Below are 19,550 nucleotides of genomic sequence, written 5' to 3' on the forward strand. Positions count from 1 at the left end.
GGGAGGCCCAGTATGCCCTGGTTGAATAGCTACTGGTCTAATGAGACTGATGTGTGGACTTTGCAGATGTAACACCTGAAAGCCGTGTTGTCCAATAGGCCGAGAATAAGTTTGGCAGCATGGTGGTTAGATTTGATTCCTCCTTGGTCTGTGTTACCACCGTCCTGATTTCTCTAAACAAGTACCTCTCAAACTCAAGCGTATGTGCGTGTCATTTGGAGATCATGCTAAAGTGAAGGCTCCGATTCTGTAGGTCTGAGTTTGGGTGTGATGCTGATGCTGCTAGGACAGTGATTTCTCTTTGAGGAGCAGACACTTTTGAGAGCCCTGTACGTAGGAGACATTTAGTAAATATTTGGTGAGGAGGGTTAAAAATTTGGTTTTCTTGGCTGTAGTTGGGACTCTAGATAGGAAAAAAGTTGATTTTAGGTAACCCTGAAACCTAAGATCTTCTTCGAGTTTATCTCTTACAGATTTCGTCACAAATAATCTGATCCTATATAGTCTCCTGGAAATTTAAATAGCTATTTTATAGAAATCTATTTGAGAACAATGATAAAGAGCACCTTATATTTATCTCGAATGTCCCTAAAAGGTCGTGAAGCTTCCTTTAGAAGCAAAACAGAGATTAAGCTCTGTGGAGTCATATTGTATGTGATCCATGGCCTGGTTGGGAATGATACATTCTTTTTTTGTTTGTTTTTTTTGAACATTTAAAAAAATGTTTGCTTATTTAGTTTGTGAGAGGGAGAGAGAATCCCATGCAGGCTCTGTGTGGTGAGCTTAGAGCCCCGGGAATGATATATTCGCACGTGAGGACAAGGCTTACTCCTGAGGAGGGTTGGAGGAGCAAGGGAGGGCTCAGGGTAGTTGGGGTTTAGCTGTGTTCATGGTATTTCATCTCTTAAACTCGGAAACAACATATGTACATATTACTATCCATTAACGCTGGGCAGCTGGGCGCATTGGTGTCACCAACATTGGTTGGCGTATTTTTATTTTTGTATATTTAAAATATCTTATTGTTAGAAAATGTATATGGAGAATGGATTGCTTTCAAATTACTGTTTTATCAGCACGCGCTTACTCACCTATGAGGCACGTCATCCTTGTCTTATTTGTTCGATTCTTACCAAGTAACAATCTGATTATTTCCTTCCCCCTCCTTCCTGTCCAACATCAAGAGATTGAAACCCAGAGTGTCCCACATATTTTCCTATGACAAAAATTTTGTTTTCTCAATGATGCCTATGTCAATAGAAATAATATAGATGCGTGTAATCATTGTGTACATTTCTAAACTTACTAAAGCCATTTTCTTATGACTGCAGCTTTTATCTCCTTTGCCATAATGTGTAACTCCTTTTCCCCGCACCTTTTTGGTGCCAGTATGTCGTATCCTAGATGGTTTCCAAAGACGTTAGAGTGGGTTGAATAGAAAGGGGATTTATGAATGTCTGCGTATTCAGTCTTGCAGTCATGTTTTGTAGGTTTTGTGTTATTAAATACTTTGTAAGATATTTTGTATTTAAAAAATATTTTCTATTCAATTGTATTCTGTCATCAGGCTTCTGGCCTTTCTTATTGCATGGTTGGTTGGATATTTTCGAATGTCTTCCACCTTGTTTCTGGTCCTGCTTCTCTCTCCAACATTGGATAATTGTTGACTCCTAGGGATGGGTAAACAGTGTCCTCTGTTTCTAGGTCTTAGATGTGTTTGGGAGGACATCATTATAAGCATGCCAGTTTATTTCATAGAAGTTACTGTTTTTCCTCTGTAACTGACTGTCCCCCACCTTCTCAGAAACCCATTTATTTCCTTCCTTCCTTCCTTCCTTCCTTCCTTCCTTCCTTCCTCCCTCCCTCCCTCCCTCCCTCCCTCCCTCCCCCCTCCCCCCTCCCCCTCGCCTTCCCTCGCTTCCCCTTCCCTCCCCTCCCCTTCTCTTTCCTTCCTTTCTTTTTAATGTTTGTTTATATTTGAGAGGGAGGGAGGGAGAGAGACAGAGACAGAGAGAGAGAGAGAGAGAACAAGCAGGGGAGGGGCAGAGAGAGGGGGACAGAGGATCAGAAGTTGGTTCTTGCTGACAGCAGAGAACCCTATGCGGGGCTTGAATTTGCAAACTGAAAGATCATGAGCTGAGCTGAAGTTGGATGCTTAACTGACTGAGCTACCCAGGCAACCCAGAAACCCATTTTCTATTGGGCTCTCTGTCAGACTCTAACAGTAGTTGTCCCACCCTTTTGCTCTCCCCATGCCTCTTTCTGGCCTGTGCTCTCTCTAGGCTCAGCCAGTGGGAATCTCACTTTATTCTTCACCCGAAAGTATGAACCTCCCTTGTGGTTTTTTTTATGTCACTAAAGATTTAATGTTCGACACTTACCAACCTTCTCATAGGCTGCCAGAGATCTCATCTCTAAGTTTATTGTTCTTTTGTCAGTTGTCTTATATCCTGACCTCTCTACAGTAGTTAATGGTATTGATTTTCTCCTTGTTGAAATCTTTTCTTCTTAAGGTACATTGTAGCCTTGGGCTCCTGTGTATTCCCAGTGGTCCTTCCTTTGCAATAGTTCTTCCTTTGCCAAGACCTTTTATTTATGTGCTCACTAAATCCATCAGACTGTATTTGCCAGGCACTGTGGAGATATATCAGCCACAGGGAACTCTCAGAAATGTCCCAGCCTAGGGTGTGGGGGCCTGAGCAGAGTGGTGCTTCAGGATACAACAAGGGGTTATTTCTGAAGGAGGAGGCACAAGAACAGAGTGAGCAGTGAGCAACTCTCACCTTCAGGAATGGTGGTATCAAGGCAACCTTCTTGGATCAAGTGATAATAAAGGTTGATAAATCGCTTGACTTTAGCCAGTCACAGAAGGAGAGGGGGAGAGTTTTAGGCAGAGAGAGCTACTAGATATATGCACAAGATACATGAGACAATAGCATAGTTGGGGGAGGGGGTGGCTAGGAGATATGGCTTGCCCAAATCGGTTAACGTAATAGAGCCTTGTCAGTGAGTTACTATTATTGCCATTTTGCAAATGAGGAAAATGATGCTTAAAATGGTTCATTAATTCATCAAAGGTGATTTGGGTAGCTAACATGGGGCCAGACAGTATTCTAACGTGTGTCTGTTCTCCGCTATACTTGAGTGAATGTGGGGGCTCCATGTTTTGTGGTATTTTGAGCATGAGCATGTGTACAGCCCTTCAGCATTTCTCTGAAGTCTTGTCTTCTTTTTCTTAATTGAAGTATAGTTGATACACAATGTTGCATTAGTTTCAGGTATACAACATGATGATTCAGCATCTATGTTATGCTGTGCTGGCTCAAAGTGTAGCTACCATCTGTCACCATAGAATACTATTACAATATTATTAACTATATTCCCTATGCTGTACCTTTCCTCCTCATGAATTCTGCATTCCGTACCTGGAATTCGGTACCTCCCACTCCCCTTCACCTATTTTGCTCATCCCCTCATGGTCCTCTCCTTTGGTAGCCATACCTCTTTGTATTTATGGATCTGTCTCCTTTTTTGGTATGTTTTTATTATTAATACTTTTACCAGTCCACGTACAAGTGAAATGCTATGGTATTTATCTTTCTCTAACTTACTTCGCTTAGCATAGTAGCCACTAGGTTCATACGTGTTGTCACAAATGGCAAGATCTCATTTTTTTTAATGGCTGAGTACACACAAACGCCACATCTTTACCCATTCATTGTTCAGTAGACACTTGTGTTGCTTCCATATCTTGGCTATTGTAACAATGCTGCATTAAACATGGGTGGGGAGGAGCATGTATCTTTCCAGATAAGTGTTTTCATTTTCTTTGGTTAAATACCCAGTAGTGGAATTACTGGATAATACGGTATTTCTATTTTTAAATTTTGAGGAGCCTCCAAAAAATTTTCCCCAGTGGCAGCTTACATTCCACAGTACAAATTCACATTCCTACCTGTAGTACACAAGGGTTTCTTTTTTCCCACGTCCTCTCTAACACTTGTTATTTCTTTTCGACACTACCCATTCTGACAGGTGTAAGGTGATAACTCATTGTGCTTTTGATTTGCATTTCCCTGATGATGAGTGATGTTGAGCATCTTTTCATGTATCTGTTGGCCATCTGTATGTCGTCTTTGGAAAAATCTTCTGCCCATTTTTTAATTAAATTATTTTGTTTTGGTTTTGAATTGTATACATCTTCTATCATACTGGATATTAATCCCTTTTGGATATATCATTTGCAAATATCTCCTCCTGTTCAGTAGGTTGCCTTTTCATTTTTCTGATGGTTTCATTTCCTGTGTGAAAGCTTTTTGTTTTGGTGTAGTCCTGGTAATTGACTGTTGCTTTTGCTTCCCTTGACTGAGGAGACGTATCTAGAAACATTTTGCTAAGGCTGATAGCCAAGAGATTATTGCCTATGTTTTCTTTTAGGACTTTAATGGTTTCAGGTTTCATGTTTAGGTGTCATTTTGACTTTAATTTTATGTGTGGTATAAGAAAGTGGTCCAGTTTCATTTTTCTGCATGTAGCTGTCCAGTGTTCCCAGCACCATTTATTGATGAGACCTCCCCCCCCCATATATTCTTGCCTCCTTTGTCATACATAGATTAATTGACCACAAAAGTGTGGGTTTATTTCTGGGCTCTCTATTCTGTTCCATTGATCTATAATGTCTCTTTTTTGTGTGTGTCAGGACCATAATGTTTTGATTATTATAGCTTTGTAGCCTATCTTGAAATTTGGGATTGTGTTACCTCCAACTATGTTTTTCTTTCTCAAGATTGCTTTGGCTATTCAGGATCTTTTGAGATTCCATACAAATTTTAGCATTGTTCTACTTTTGTGAAAAACGCTATTTGCGTTTTGATAGGGATTATATTGAATGTGTAGTTTGCTATGTGTAATGTGGACATTTAACAATATCATTCCATTCCTTGAGCATGGTATACCTTTCCATTTGTGTTATCTTTGATTTCTTCCATCAGTGTTTTACAGTTTTCAGTGTACAAGTCTCTCACTTCCTTGGTGGAATTTATTCCTGGGTATTTTTTCTTTTTGGTGCAATTGTAAATAGAACTGTTTTCTTAATTTCTCTTTCTTCTACTTCATTATTCGTGTATAGGAATACAATAGATATCTGCATGTTAATTTTTTACTCTGCAACTTTACCGAATTCATTTATTCTCATATGTATTTGTGTGTGTGTGTGTGTGTGTGTGTGTGTGTGTGTGTATTTTGGTGGAATCTTTAGGGTTTTCTATGTATAGCATCATGTCATCTGCCAATAGTGACAGTTTTGCTACTTCTTTACCAAATTGCATGTCTTTTAATTCTTTTTCTTGTCCAGTTGCTCTGGCTAACACGTCCAGTACTATATTGAATAAAAGTGGTGAGAGAGACATCCTTGTCTTGTTCCTGACCTTAGGGGAAGAACTTTAATTTTTTTCTCATTGATTATGATGTTAGGTGTGGGTTTCTGGAATCTTGTCTTTTTTTTTTTTTTTAATTTATTTATTTATTGAGATAGAGAGAGAGAATGAGAGGGGAGAGGGACAGAGAGAGACAGAGACAGAATCTGAAGCAGGCTCCAGGCTCTGAGCTGTCAGCACAGAGCCTGACGTGGAGTTTGAACTCACAAACCGTGAGATCATGACTTGAGCTGAAGTGAGATTCTCAAGTGACTGAGCCACCCAGACACCCCAGGAGTCTTGTCTTTAGGAATCACTCAGCCAGCATTTTTTTGAGGGCCGGTTCTCTTGTGTGTGAGTCTGTAAGTATGCATGTCCTGTGTTTTATCTAGATTTTGAAGGTCTGCAAGGTGTACATATCTTCAGTTTTTCCAGTTAGACTCCAGGTACCACAGCATGGAGAAACCTCCATTTTCTTGGCCAGTTTTTGAAAGTGTTGACAAATGAATGGGTTGGTGACTTTTGACTCAGTTTTCTGTCTTCTGCATTGATGTGCCAGGGGAGGTATAGAATTGGAGCATTCATTACAGTGATGAAAACAAGGACACTAACCAGTAAGTGCTAAGGACTGTGCTGCTGGGGAAGACCCAGGGCTGCTGTGTATGGTTTGGATGCCACAAAAGGACTCCCTGGGGTCTCTGGCTTTGCTTGTTCCTGTTTGTCACCTTTAGCTAGTTTTCTCTTGTAGTAGATATGAGGTCTTGATTAGATCTGACTTGATCCTCCTAACTCCTGACACTATGGCCCATTGACTTCACCTTCAGTTAGAGTCTTGGTGAATGAGAAACATGCTTTAGTTTAACTTCTAATTGGGTGAATGCTGAGGTTACATACCTCAAATGAGGAACAGTGCTAATTAGTTTTCACATTAGAAGTGGCTGTATGCGCTTCTTGGGCTGAATTGCAGACACCTGAGAACTTCCAGTACTTGAGCTCAGTTTTATCTTAACTGCTAGGCTTTCTTCCTGGGCCTCCCTATTCACAGACTCACACTCATGAGAATCAAAGATCTGTGTTTCTGCTGCAAAGAGACCCAGTCTTCAATTATGTATGATAATTTGACAGTGGGTTAGTATGGACAGTAAACTGATAATGTTCAAACCTAGTTTTTACTGTTAATTCTAACCACTTCTCTTAAAATACTTTTAGCAGAGCTAGTAGCAAAGTGTATGCCTGGCACACCTAAGAGCTCAGAGGTGTGTCTGCATATCTTAGCTGATTACGGGAGGTGGTAGACAGTGAGGTGTAGCACAGGTGCCAAAGGTCTGGGGCCATGAAAATGGCCAACTGTCACTAGCCTCTGTGATGGGACAGTGTCTGGATTGTCAGGATGGATTAGTGAGGAGTTTTCACCTACACTTTTTGGCATAGCCTAAGGATTTTCAACCTTGGCACTATTGACTTTTTTTTCTTTTTCTTTTCTTTTTTTTTTTTTTTTTGAATTCCAGCCCTTTGTAGGTAGGCTGTCTTTTGCCTTACAAGGTTTTTAGCTGCATCTCTGGCCTCTATCCACTAGGTGCCAGTAGCACCCCATGATTTATGACAACAACAACAAAAAGTGTGCAGACATTTCTAAATGTTCCTAAGTTGAAAATCACTGGAATAACCTCTAAGTGGTAGGTATATTTGATATCATTTTGATATACAGAGAGAATTTAGTCACTCTCTCTTTGGTGCTGTCTTAACACTTACAGTCTTAACTCTATGTTGAGTAGCTCATCAACGGTAGGTAATTCAAATCCTTAGGTCTCAGAATGTGACGTGGACTGTCTTGTCTGCACTGGTGGGGCAACAGGCAGACAGTGCAGTATAATGATTAAAAGCATGCCTGTTGGATGTAGTGGACCTTGGTTAGAAATGCGGCTTGATTATTTAATAGCCGTGGGTTACTAAGTACCTCCGTGTTTCTGTCTTTACTTCTCTTAAAATGGGGGGGGGGGGGGTAGTGGTTGCTGCCTCATAGGGTTCCTGTTCCTCTAAGAATCAAATAACCTGGTGCTTGGTAGTGTGTGACTCAGAGGGAACAGTTGGGGTTCAGGGAGTGACTCAGCTGACAATGGAATAATCCCATGTCCCTGGGACTTTCAGTCTGCCCAGGACTTCCCCTGGGTCAGGCATCTACATGGTTCCCCCTGCTTTCTCATGTTCACTTTCAGCTGATGCTCTGCACCTGAATGAGAGCTAGAGGAGGCACCGTAGATTGTTTGCTAAGTGCTCTGAACCTCCTCTGGTATCTGGCTCAAAAGTGCTTGTGTTGGGGAGGATGGGGGGAAGGCTGTGCTTCCAATGGTCCCCCTATTGTCCTCACAGGAAGTGGCATTTGGCAATAGGGAATGAGGGAAGCCCAAATATTTCACGGTCTTACTCAGCAAATCAATCCCCAGAAGTCTGAATCTTTGATGAAAGTGGCATAAAGCTATGAAATTTTGGTCTTGCTAATTTTGGGAAATGATTCCTTTCTAGGTTTGGAATTAGGTTGAGCTACTTGGATTCCTGACTTTTTTCCAGCCTGTTCTGCCGCATTGTTTTTTTTTTTTTTTTTTTTTTTTTAAACTATGAGGCTCTATTCCCCAGGGCCAGGCAAGGAAATGAATCTTTGACCTCCTTTTGCCTCACTGAGATGATGTTTGCATTTCTCAGTTAGGCATGCAGTACTCAGATGTTAAGATCTTGGGGCTCAGGGCATTAATGCATATCCCTTTGCTATGGGAATGGGGAGCAGGTTTTCATTTCTGGGAAACCCACACTTTTAACTACTTAGTTAAATATCAACCACCTCTATGTTTGTTCAAGAATCAGCCTCACATAGCCCAAGAAGAAGGATATCCAGGACTTTGGGTGGGAGTGCGAATACTGCAGAAGAGTGATACATGCATTTGAAAACCTAACGTTTGATCTACTTCCTCCGTTTTGGAAGAATCAATGACCTTTGCTTTTAATAAAATGCATCATGATAATTCCTTGAATTAGGCAATTCTGTAAACGAATTCGTATTTTTATAATACAACATATGATAATGAAGTAACTATATTCATCTCAAAATGGGTAGAACTTAAATGTAAAAGATGGAGTTTTATGCAACTTAAAGATGGTGCTTAGAGTACAGGTGAGGTAAAAGACCTTTCCTTTTGTGAACCCTAGGTCTATAGGTTGGGATCCATTGTTGAATGTGTATTTCGCTTTTAGACCATTACATTTGTGATTATTTCACTTTTCCAATAGAATTCAATGTGAGTCCATCAAGTACATGTCATGTCTTGCCATGCTGCATGGGAGCTCTTAGATGGCATTTCATTATTGCCTTAGCTGTAATGTCCATATGTGAGAAGTCTAATCATAACCAGCTCACAAGTGTTCCATTGCAGTTTTATGTTAACGACTTGCTTGGACCAGGACTGGTTTGGTTTTACTCTATGCTTTTTTTTTTTTTTTTAAATGCAGCCTACTCTAGACTTCTTTTTAATCTTCATACATTATTGTTTTATATTGTTAGTATCTCTCTGTTTAGTGGTGATTTTCCTGTGAGGTATAAACCTGCATAAGTCCTTAATAAAACAGACTAAAAATTGGTAGGTCTAGAAGTCATGATAGCCCCAAAGCTATAAACTTGCTCAAGCCTTTTCCATCCTTCAATAACAAAGGTAAAAACCCTCTATAGGCAAAGAAATACTGATTCTCAGTATTAGTGAGCTCATCTTGTTCCTAAGTATCACTGCCCACTGAAAGGACCCCGGGCTTCTTGGAGAAATGATTGACTTTAATAAGGCACAGGGAAAGTACAAGTGAGTTGAGATGAACCAGTTGGGCAGAAAGCAAGGAAGCGCTCAGCCTGATAGGGACATGTCAAAACATGGAAACTGCTATTGGAGATACTTCTAAATTTGACCATTTGGATATCAACAGGAATGATGAGATCAAAGTACTTGGAAAAACAAACCAAATTCAGGAGTTGACAGTGATATTAAGAAAAGGAAAGCAAGGGGCGCCTGGTTGGCTCTGACTCTTGAACTCATGGCTGTGAGTTCAAACCCTGAGTTGGGCTCTGTGCTGGGCGTGCAGCCTACTTTAAAAAAAAAAAAAAAAAAGTGTGCGTGTTTGATGTGCCTCTGTGACTCAGTCAGCAGAGCAACTGATTCCTGATTTTGGCTCAGGTCATGATCTCATGGTTCGTGGGGTTGAGCCTCTGCAGAGCCTGCTTGGGATTCTTTCTTTCTCTCTCTGCCACTCCCCTGCTCACACACACTCTCTCTCAAAATAACTAAACTTAAAAAAAAAAAAAAAAAGAGGGGGAGTGATATTAAGAATAAGGATGACAAATGGAGGATGAAGACAGGGGGAGGCTCTTCTTTACATAATTTCAGCTAGAAAATGTAGAATGAATGGTAGAAAGTCACCATTTTTCAGCGTCAGTGTAATAACTGATGAGGACGCAGTCTTCAGTAGTTACAAAAAGCCAGTCGGTAAAAGGCTGTGGGAGAACAGGATGTTCTAGTCTAAAAGTATCACTCTCAGATGATTTAGAATACTAAAGGGAAAAATTGATCCTTTTCAGCAGGGATATCTAGCTGTCATTGAACGATCAGACTTACCCCAAGTGGGATAAGTTGACATTATGATTTATTTAGATGTATACAACGTGCCCTGTCAAAAAGCTGATCATGGATGGACAATCGGAATGTGGATCATTCTGTAAAACAACTTGCCTAGATTCTAAAAAAATGAATGTCATGAAAAGTGAACAGACATGATTGGGTGGGAGGGAGCAGTTCTAGATCAAAGGAGGCCAAAGAGAAATAATGTAATGTGTGGTTGTGATTGGAGATTGAGGGAGTAGAGGATAGAGCTATAGTAATTGTTTTGGGACAGTTGTGTAAATCTGAATATAGGCCCTGTGTTAGTATTTTTGAGTTAATCTTTCTAGGTGTGATGATGGTATGGTTAAGCAGGAGAATATTCTTACTCTTCTGAGTTGCATATCGAAGTATTTAGGATGGGAGGGTCATAATGCCTGCAGCACATTTTGGAAGAGGTTCAGTAGAAGGAAAAGAAAGTATATGTGTGCATATATATATGCTTGTGTATTATACTTTTAGGATGATATATATTACAGTATATGTGCATACACACGTGTATGCATATGCACATGTGCATCTGATATATGTGTGTGTATTAGTTTTGAGGGAAGAATCCTGAGCTCAGTGCCTGACACACAACAGGTACTCAACAGTCTCTTAGACACATCTGTTACCCTGCTGCCTGTTTTCCTCTGTTAACCTTTGGAAGCTTCTCTACCTATCCTTAAATTGGGTTTTCTTATTCTATTCTTTGCCATCTTCTTTCCTCTTTCTACCTAGTTTTGTAAGCCAAAATAATCTTCATTTAGAACACTGTTGAAAACCGTCATCAGTAAAGCGAACTGCCTATAAAATATTCCTTGGGCGCTTACTATCATGCAGTGTTGTTGGTATTGTGGGTGCATCCTGGCCCCCTTGGAGCTCAGTGTCTGCTCCTGGACCCCGAGCAGCCTCATCTATTTCCCCTCTGCACAGTGGACCCCCACTTTCTGCACTTCTGGCTCACTCACGGCCCTCGGTGTTGAGGAGGCAGGTTGCTTCACCTCCATCGGGAAGAGCTTTTCCTTCACCCGAGTCCGTCGTGCCTTGCGTTAGCTGCCACTGTGCCTCGTCATCCCTTTCCCTCTCCGCGCGTCTTATAGCGACAACTGCCATTTATTGGGAACTTTACCTTGTACTGGACACAGGCGATGCTAATTGCTTTTTGAAGTATTTTCTCTTTTTCAGGGACTGTTTCCTACTTTGAGAAGAATTTATGTAACCTAAGGTAAAGCACAGTAAAAAGAACACAGTGCTGACTGGACAGCCAGAGCCACCTGCGTCTACCTTTGTGCTCCTCCCTGGCTGTCTGCCTCCCTTTGCCCAGAGGGAACCCTGTCTTGAGTTCTGTGTTTTTCATTTCTGCCCTTTAAACAGATGACTGTCATCCATACAAGCATATATATTGCATTCTAAAATTGTTCATGCTATATACTGCCTTCCAGGACTTTTTAAAAATCCCCAGCTCAGCATTATGTGTCTCAAGTTTATCACTTTAGAAAAGGAATTGGAAGTACTTGAAAAGATGAGCATTTACTTACCCTCTAGCCAAGCATCTTAATTCCTAGGTATATGCCCTAAAAACCTTCTATAGAAGCATATTGAGAAACATGTACAAGTGTTTCTTGAAACATAGAAAGTGATAGAGCAAAATGTGGGCATTGGCTCAAATGATTATTGGTAGAAGAATGGGTAAAAGAAAAACATAGTGTAATTTTATGCAGCACTGAATGAACGGACTACAGCTCTATACTTTTGACTAAATCCTCGTGTTGTTCTGATAAAAGTAATCCCACTTTATAGTTGAAGAAACGGATGTCTAGAGAGCCTGAATAAATTGTCCAGGATGTTACAACTAGCATGTTGTAGAACTGAGATTCGAATCCAGGTCAGTGTCATTCTAAGGCCTTACCTGCTAGGGTTGTATTGTTTCCTGTTGAAAAGACTTGTTTTTGTTGGTTTGTCTGTTCTGCATGGAGAGAGAGCTTTGTATTTTGACCTGACTTGGCAAATGTTTCATAGTGTGAATTGTATAAATTTCTGATGAATGACCTAAAACATTCTTACATTGCACAGGAAGAAAGCAGGTGAAGGGAGCTTAGTGGCTTGAGCAAATTCCTGAGGTAGAAACCAGAGCACTCACATGGGCAGCTCAGCTCCTCCGAGCCCTCACTGCCTGCAGCATTTAACCTTCTGGTCTTACCTTGGTTTCAGGCCTCCCTTCTAGGACGTGGCTGGGAGAGGCCTGGCAGATAGATACTACCTCAGCATAACTAATACAGCTGATCCTGCTCCCACTTTTCTCAGCAGGTTCCGCTGTTGCTCTCCTAGTGGAGAGCAGAGGCCTCTCCTCAGCTGTGTGGCTCTTACCTAGAACATAAGTGTGTCCGGCCTACAGTAGCAAAAGTGCCAGCAAGCTTTCTTCTGGTTTTTGGATGTCACTGACATGAGTAGCTTGTGGAAAAAGTGCAGGTGTATTTGTGTGTATGGGGCGGGGGACGTGGGGAAGGCAAAACAGTAGATATTTGGTGCCTTAGGCAAATCAATGTTTATTATAAACGTAGATTATTGTGCTACTTAGATATTTTGGCCCAGTCGAACAAAAAAGATAAAAGTGGAAGCTTTACTACTTAGCTATCCCCTTGATCTTTTCCTTGCCCGTGCCTTTCCTTTTCAGTGCCGGAAGAAGCTCTGAGCTAGGTACATACGTGTTTTCTCTCTGTCCCAGTAAATCCCAAATGGCTTCTGGTCCTTTTAAACTGGTGGGGGCTACTGGCAAGGGTCTGCAAACATCACTGACTGAGTTTTGTCAAGCACTACATAGGACCAGCAGGAATACCAGGGTGAATTTGCTTTCCTGCTGTCCCCACAGTGATGTTGTAGCCCAGTTTTGTAAACATATAAAACTCACTGAGGCAGAAGTACTTGTAGCTCTGTGGCTGTCCTTCTCTAGCATCTTAGTGTGGCTGCCCCCTGTCGGTCCGCGTTAAAACATCACCTTCTAGGGGGGCCCTTCTCTGTTCATGACATCTGACACAGCCAAGCTCCTACCTAGCACCTGCCAGCCGCCCACCATGTTTTATTTTCTTCATACGTGTCTTTATTATTTAAAATAATGTTTGGAGCACCTGGGTGGCTCAGTCGGTTGAGCATCCGACTTCAGCTCAGGTTATGGTCTCACGGTTCGTGAGTTCAAGCCCTGTGTCGGGGTCTGTGCTGACAGCTCAGGGCCTGGAACCTGCTTTGGATTCTGTGTCTCCTTCTCTCTCTGCTCCTCCCCTGCTCACACTGTCTCTCTCTCTCTCTCTCTCAAAAATAAAGATAAAAAAAAATAAATAATATTTAATTTTCAACTTACTGTCTCCATCACCCCCTTAAAGGTAACCTTCATGAGAACAGGACTTAATTTTCTTATTCACTGCTAAATTAGTTATTTACCTGGCAGACAGTAAAAGTTCAATAGATACTTAGTGAATTTATGAATTTTGGTTAAATTGAGTTGATTTACTTAACTGTCAAATTATGAGTCTGTTTAGAACCTCTAGAGTTTTAAAGTTTCTATCTGCAAGAGGTTAAAGTGTACAGATAGCTTTTTAAATCTCTGGGGAATAAAATTGGATCTACATAATCTTTAATTTATGAAATATTCTTATGCAAAGTTGATGCAAGTTTGACTTGATAAATTTTAATTTTGTTACTTTTAATCATATTAATAACTTTCCTTAAACTCCATAAGTGAAACAAAAGGCGAGAGGGTAAAAAGCTATATGTACCTGAATGCTCTGTCCTCTTTCCCATATGCCACCTCTGGCCATTATGTACCCTGAATCCTATTTTCGTCATTCTCCTGCTTTCTTGTTTTATAGTGTTCTGCAATGTCTGTGTTCCTAAAAATAAGTGTGAATCTGTGGTATGTATGTGTATGAAATTGTGATTTTGTTTTTTTTTTAAAGCCTTATATTATCTTTTAGCGATTTAACCTTATCATATCACATATCATCCATGGTATTGAGTATTGCTGTAAATTATTTGTCTTGGTGACTATGACTAATTTCCTGTGTTTAGGATGTTTCTAGGCTTTTGCTCTTGTAAACTTGGCTGAGACGTAAATCCATAGTTTATCTTGACGAACATAGGAAAGATTTTCTTGTAGGTATAAATCTAGAAGTGAAATTGCAAATTCATATGGTATAGGAATGTCAAAATAATGGAAACAGTGCCAACTATGGTCCAAAGTGATTGCACCAGTTTATACCCCTATTAAGAATGTGTAATGATCCTGTCGATACATATCCTCTTCAACATTTCATATTCTCAGATTTTTAAAGTTTTGTTTATGATGTGATACTATATTGTAGCCTTGATTTGCATTTCCATGATAACTGATGATATGGGCATCTCTTCATATAATGATTATTTCCATGAAATGTCTAGTCATTGTCTTCTCATTTTTATGTTGGGTTGTTTATGCTATTATTGATTTGTAGAAATTCTTCAAATAGTGTTGATAATCTGCTTTATTAGGTGTATATATGGTGAAATACATTTCCTAGATTATAACTTGTCTTTTCACTTTGAAGGTGTATTTTGATAAACAAAAGTTACAGATTTTAATATAGCCAAATTATTTTTGTTTTGAGTTAGTGTTTTTAGTATCCAAAGAAAATGTTTCTATCTCAAAGTCTACAATAATTGTTCTCACAATATGGTCTGTTACACCGTGGGGTTCCTTGACACCCTTTCACGGGGGCCATGAAGTCAACCCATCTTGAAAAGAATACTAACATGTTACTTGCCTTTTTTACTCATTGTGCTGACATTTGTGTGAATGGTGCAAAAGCCAGGGTATGTAAAATACTTGAGCACCAATCAGGGCCATGCACATATCTGTTCTATAGTCACTGCATACCTTACTGCTATGAATTCTTAGTAACCAGGAGAAGAAAAGGCCAAGTGCACTTTACAGTGTTCTTGATGAAGGAATATATATTGTTAATTTGGTTATATCTTACCCTTTAAATATGTGTCTTTTAAACATTGTACATGACAGAATAGGAATTGTTCATGAAGTTTCTGCCTTATTTGGTGGTTGTCTAGAGGAACAACACTTGAGTGATTAAGCCATGTGAGCCATGAACTGAATTAGATGATTTTTGCTGGAACACCATTTTTTACTTGAAAGAATGACACACAGACTATTGTAATTCAGACTGACTTGGGTATTTGGCGACATTTTCTCAAAAATGGATGAGCTGAACCTTCATCAACGGAAGAAAATAGCACTGCCCAGTACTTAGAGATCAGTGTCAATATTAAGACCATTTTTTTGATTTTTATATAATAAAGAGTATACATCTGAATGACAGTACATCTCCAAATGACTTGATTATGTGATGTTATAAAATCTAGCACAGGTCAAAGATTCATTTAAAGACTAAGAGGGGTGCGTGGGTGGCTCAGTCAGTTGAGACTTAGACTCACATCATGATCTCCCAGTTCGTGAGTTCAAGCCCCACGTTGGGCTCTGTGCTGACAGCTCAGAGCCTGGAGCCTGCTTCGGATTCTGTGTCTCCCTCTCTCTCTCTGCCCCTCCCCCGCTTACACTCTGTCTTTCTCTATAATAAATAAAGATAAAAAGAAATTCAAAGACTAAGTTAGACTAAAGGATTTTAATGCAAAAAGAATATTCATTGATAAGGATTTAGGTTGTACATTGCAGACAACCTTTAAGAAACAACCACTTTTTGAGATTTGTTGTGGTACCAAAGAAAAAAATCCAGAAGGCTATTAAAATACTTTTTCTTTTCCTATTACATATCTGTGTGAGATGAGATTTTCTTTAATATACTTTAATTAAAACTACATTTTGAAACTGATCGAATGAAGCAGTGAATATGAGAATCTGTCCTAGTTCAGATATTAAAGAGGCAAGCAAAATGGTAGAATAATACCACCTTTCCAATTAAAGCATTTTAAAATATTGTTTTATAAAAAATGTGTTATTCCTCTTAACAGTTGACACCTTTTAAAATGAATTACAAATATAAATTCAACAATTTTAATATCTATTATAGTAAATATGGTTAGCTAGAACTTATACAGATGAAAGCTCTTTGGGCTTCTGGATATTGTAAAGAGGATCTTGAGACCAGAAGTTGAGAATTCCTGGCTAAGATATATTTTACTGTATTTTCTAATAAGAATTTTTGGGGGTTAGTTTGCTTATTTTGATGTTAGGCCTTAATTTATCATGTACTGGATGGTCTGTAAATACCAAAAAAAAAAAAAGATACCACACTTTTATAAAGATAATTAAATTTTAAAAATAGGTAAAACTTCACAGTCTATCATTGTAACTCCTACAGATTGAATATCTTTAATTTTACTTTTTTTCTTGAGTTTTCGATAAGGTTGTCTATTTATTTGGTTATTCATGCATCCATGAATATGTGAATTAAGCAAATAATAACCTTCATGTCGTTTTCTCACCTCTGTCTGTCTAGGACTACCACTGTGTGGCTCAGGGCTCTGAGTCCCTTGATCTCCAGGTCTCTAGCTATGAGGCCCACAGGTCTGGCCGGGAAGGACAGGTTTACTTGTTCAGTGGACATACATTAATAGATACTTGCTACTTGTGTGTTGGTACATTACCCGGTTTTCTGTTGAAGTGATAGGAGGTGAATTGGGAGAAGTATTCATGTTCCCTTATTTGCGATTTCTTATTTGGCCCTGTGAGTATCAGATACTAACTGAAGAAATTTCCTGTGAGGTTTTATTTAATCTTTCCAGTACTATCTCTAACATCATAGGTTATTAGCAAGGATGGGGGAGAGATTCTTTTTTTTTTTTTTTTTTTTTTGAATAGCTGCTCTGTGCCAGATATGAACATGTCTCCATTACTGTCTCAGCAGCTCTGTGGGGCGATGGCTTTATTGTGATGTTATATTGGTTATGGAACAGAGGAGGATCATAGAGGCAAAAGAGCTGACAAGCAGGCGTAGCTCAAAGTCACAGTAGATTCAAATTCAGCTGGCCTGCTGCATTCAGAGGCCCTGCTTTTTGTACCATATAAGATCACCTCTGTAAAAATCTGAGTCCCCATAATATTGACTATATTTTATGCAGTGTGATTGTTGCCACTGTTGTGTAAACAGCTAGTAAAGAGGCTCAGCAGTCCTGTGCTCTTTCACATCTCCAACTTATGTTTATGTATAAATTATAATTTTTATTGGGCACATTCATCTTGTTAGATCAGAGGTAAGATACGGGATAGGTGAGAGGGTACTGGATTTGAAGCCTGATGGCCTTTTCCTTTAAGACCCATCGTAGGCCTTCATTAGCTGTGTTGTGTTGTTTGAGTCGATGAACCTCCCTGGACCCTAGCTTCTTAACTGAATAGAGCCAGCAATTTAAGGTATTTCCCAGTGTAATTTGGCTGCTGGAAACACCAGTGTTTAATTTCATCCAGTCTTGATAATATCTATGCAAAGCTTTAAAAGCAGAGGGCTGCATCTATAGGGGTTCATTACTTGGAATTGTTATTTACAAGTCTTGGATTTCACTGTCATGTAAAAGTTATGTAAAATACCATTAAAGGTTTTTTTGCATCACCCTTGACTTCTGGGACTGCCTTTTGAGACTATGTCTCTCTTCCTTTTTTTATTAGATTGAGTCATATAAAATTGTTAATAATTGGCTTTTTTTTTTTTGCCTACAAAAATGGAAGTTTCATATGGTTAGTATAATACATTTAATAGGTATTAGTAAGATTGCATATGAATGGCTAACAAAAAAAAAATCTATGTAATTTATAGGGTATATGGCCAAATGTAAGTAAGTCTAGATCTTGGTTATGTTTTTCAAAACCAACTTTTACTCTGGATTTTCTTTCTCAGATGATCTTGATTACACGTGGTAATCCCTATCAGTAGTGAACTGTTTTGTGTTGAAGCACCAAAGGTGAAGAAATGTTTTCCCCTATAATGGTTGGGGCTGATGTGGAAAGCTGTCTAGAACAGAAAGAGAACTAGAGATATAGAGAGATTCTGCCCCCCCCTCCCTCCTCCAATGGATGCTATCTCTTAGAGGGAAAACTGGCAAGAAAGTTGGTAGGTGTAAAAATGAATTAGAAGAAGACTTAAGAGGTTGCGTTTTATTCATTTAGAGAGTCATTTATTAAGAAGAGTTATTATTACAGCTTTTTAAAATCACTAAATTTTGTGACTTTTAAAATATTTTTGATGGCAGAGTAGGGAGACACTTGTGGTTTGTAAATTATCCTATCACTGCCTTCTTTCAGTTACAGTATGCTTAGAATTTCTCCAATAAATGGAGCTCTTATAAAGCTTTTTTGGCTGGGAAGTATAAGGAGTGGGTTCTCAGCAGAAGTTTTAACTTATTCTTTTTTTTTTTTTTTAATTTTTTTTTTCAACGTTTATTTATTTTTGGGACAGAGAGAGACAGAGCATGAACGGGGGAGGGGCAGAGAGAGAGGGAGACACAGAATCGGAAACAGGCTCCAGGCTCTGAGCCATCAGCCCAGAGCCTGATGCGGGGCTCGAACTCCCGGACCGCGAGATCATGACCTGGCTGAAGTCGGACGCTTAACCGACTGCACCACCCAGGCGCCCCAGTTTTAACTTATTCTAAGCATTAGTTTTAAAATTATCTGTCAGTCTAGATTTTGTGAAATTTATTACACAGTTTCTAGAAAAAAACAAGCAAAAATAAGCTGCACAAATTACGTTCTTTGTCCTTGCCATCCACAACTTAAAACCAAAAAACTTCTGAATACTTGATATTTAAATGTTTCGGAAATCTCAGACAAAACCAGACATTAAGAGTCAATATATGAAAAACAAAACCTTAAATATTAAAAAAAACTAAAATAGCAACTATGAGACTTATTTATTGGTGTGTCTTCCCTGTGAAAATTAGTTGTGAGTCACCATTAAATCTACACGAGCAGCTCAGGTGTTTAGGTTTCAGAGAAGACTTCACATCCTTCCTTGCATGAAGTATTTTACCTTTGGTTTCAGTTTTTGTGAGTTTGTGGCAGTTTGCTCTCTTAAACCAAAGCTGCTTTGCCTTTTTTTTCTCTTCAGCATTTCATTTCTTTATCGGACTCCCTTAGCTTGGAAGATTACATCATAGCCGAGCTATATCCTTGCTCCTTAACATATCCCGAACGGATTTTAACCCACTGTCCACACACACACACACACAAACACTGTCTTATGTTTTACAAGCCATAAGTTTACAAATTAAAAACCAAAACAAAACAGGGATTTCTTAAAGTCTAATGCGTGAGCCCTGGAAGAAAATCATGCTCCATGCAATTAAAAGGCACATTTACAGGGAAAAGTTAATTGGACTTAGTTTAGTTTTTGAACCTGGAAAAGTCAGATCTCACTGATAAATCTGTCACTTATCGTTTCATCCATGAGAAAAAAACAATTTAGGA

General features: G+C 39.3%; 2 protein-coding genes across 12 annotated transcripts in view; one reads left to right on the top strand and one right to left on the bottom strand.

Annotated features, from left to right (window-relative positions):
- Nucleotides 1–19,550, top strand: part of MED12L (mediator complex subunit 12L) — a 341,839-nt gene that overhangs the window by 137,808 nt on the left and 184,481 nt on the right. The gene's annotated exons all lie outside the window — the stretch shown is intronic.
- Nucleotides 1–19,550, bottom strand: part of P2RY14 (purinergic receptor P2Y14) — a 78,449-nt gene that overhangs the window by 6,488 nt on the left and 52,411 nt on the right. The gene's annotated exons all lie outside the window — the stretch shown is intronic.

The sequence above is a fragment of the Herpailurus yagouaroundi genome, unplaced genomic scaffold (assembly GCF_014898765.1).
Source record: "Herpailurus yagouaroundi ecotype Mexico unplaced genomic scaffold, PumYag 159, whole genome shotgun sequence".
Classification (NCBI taxonomy): domain Eukaryota; kingdom Metazoa; phylum Chordata; class Mammalia; order Carnivora; family Felidae; genus Herpailurus; species Herpailurus yagouaroundi.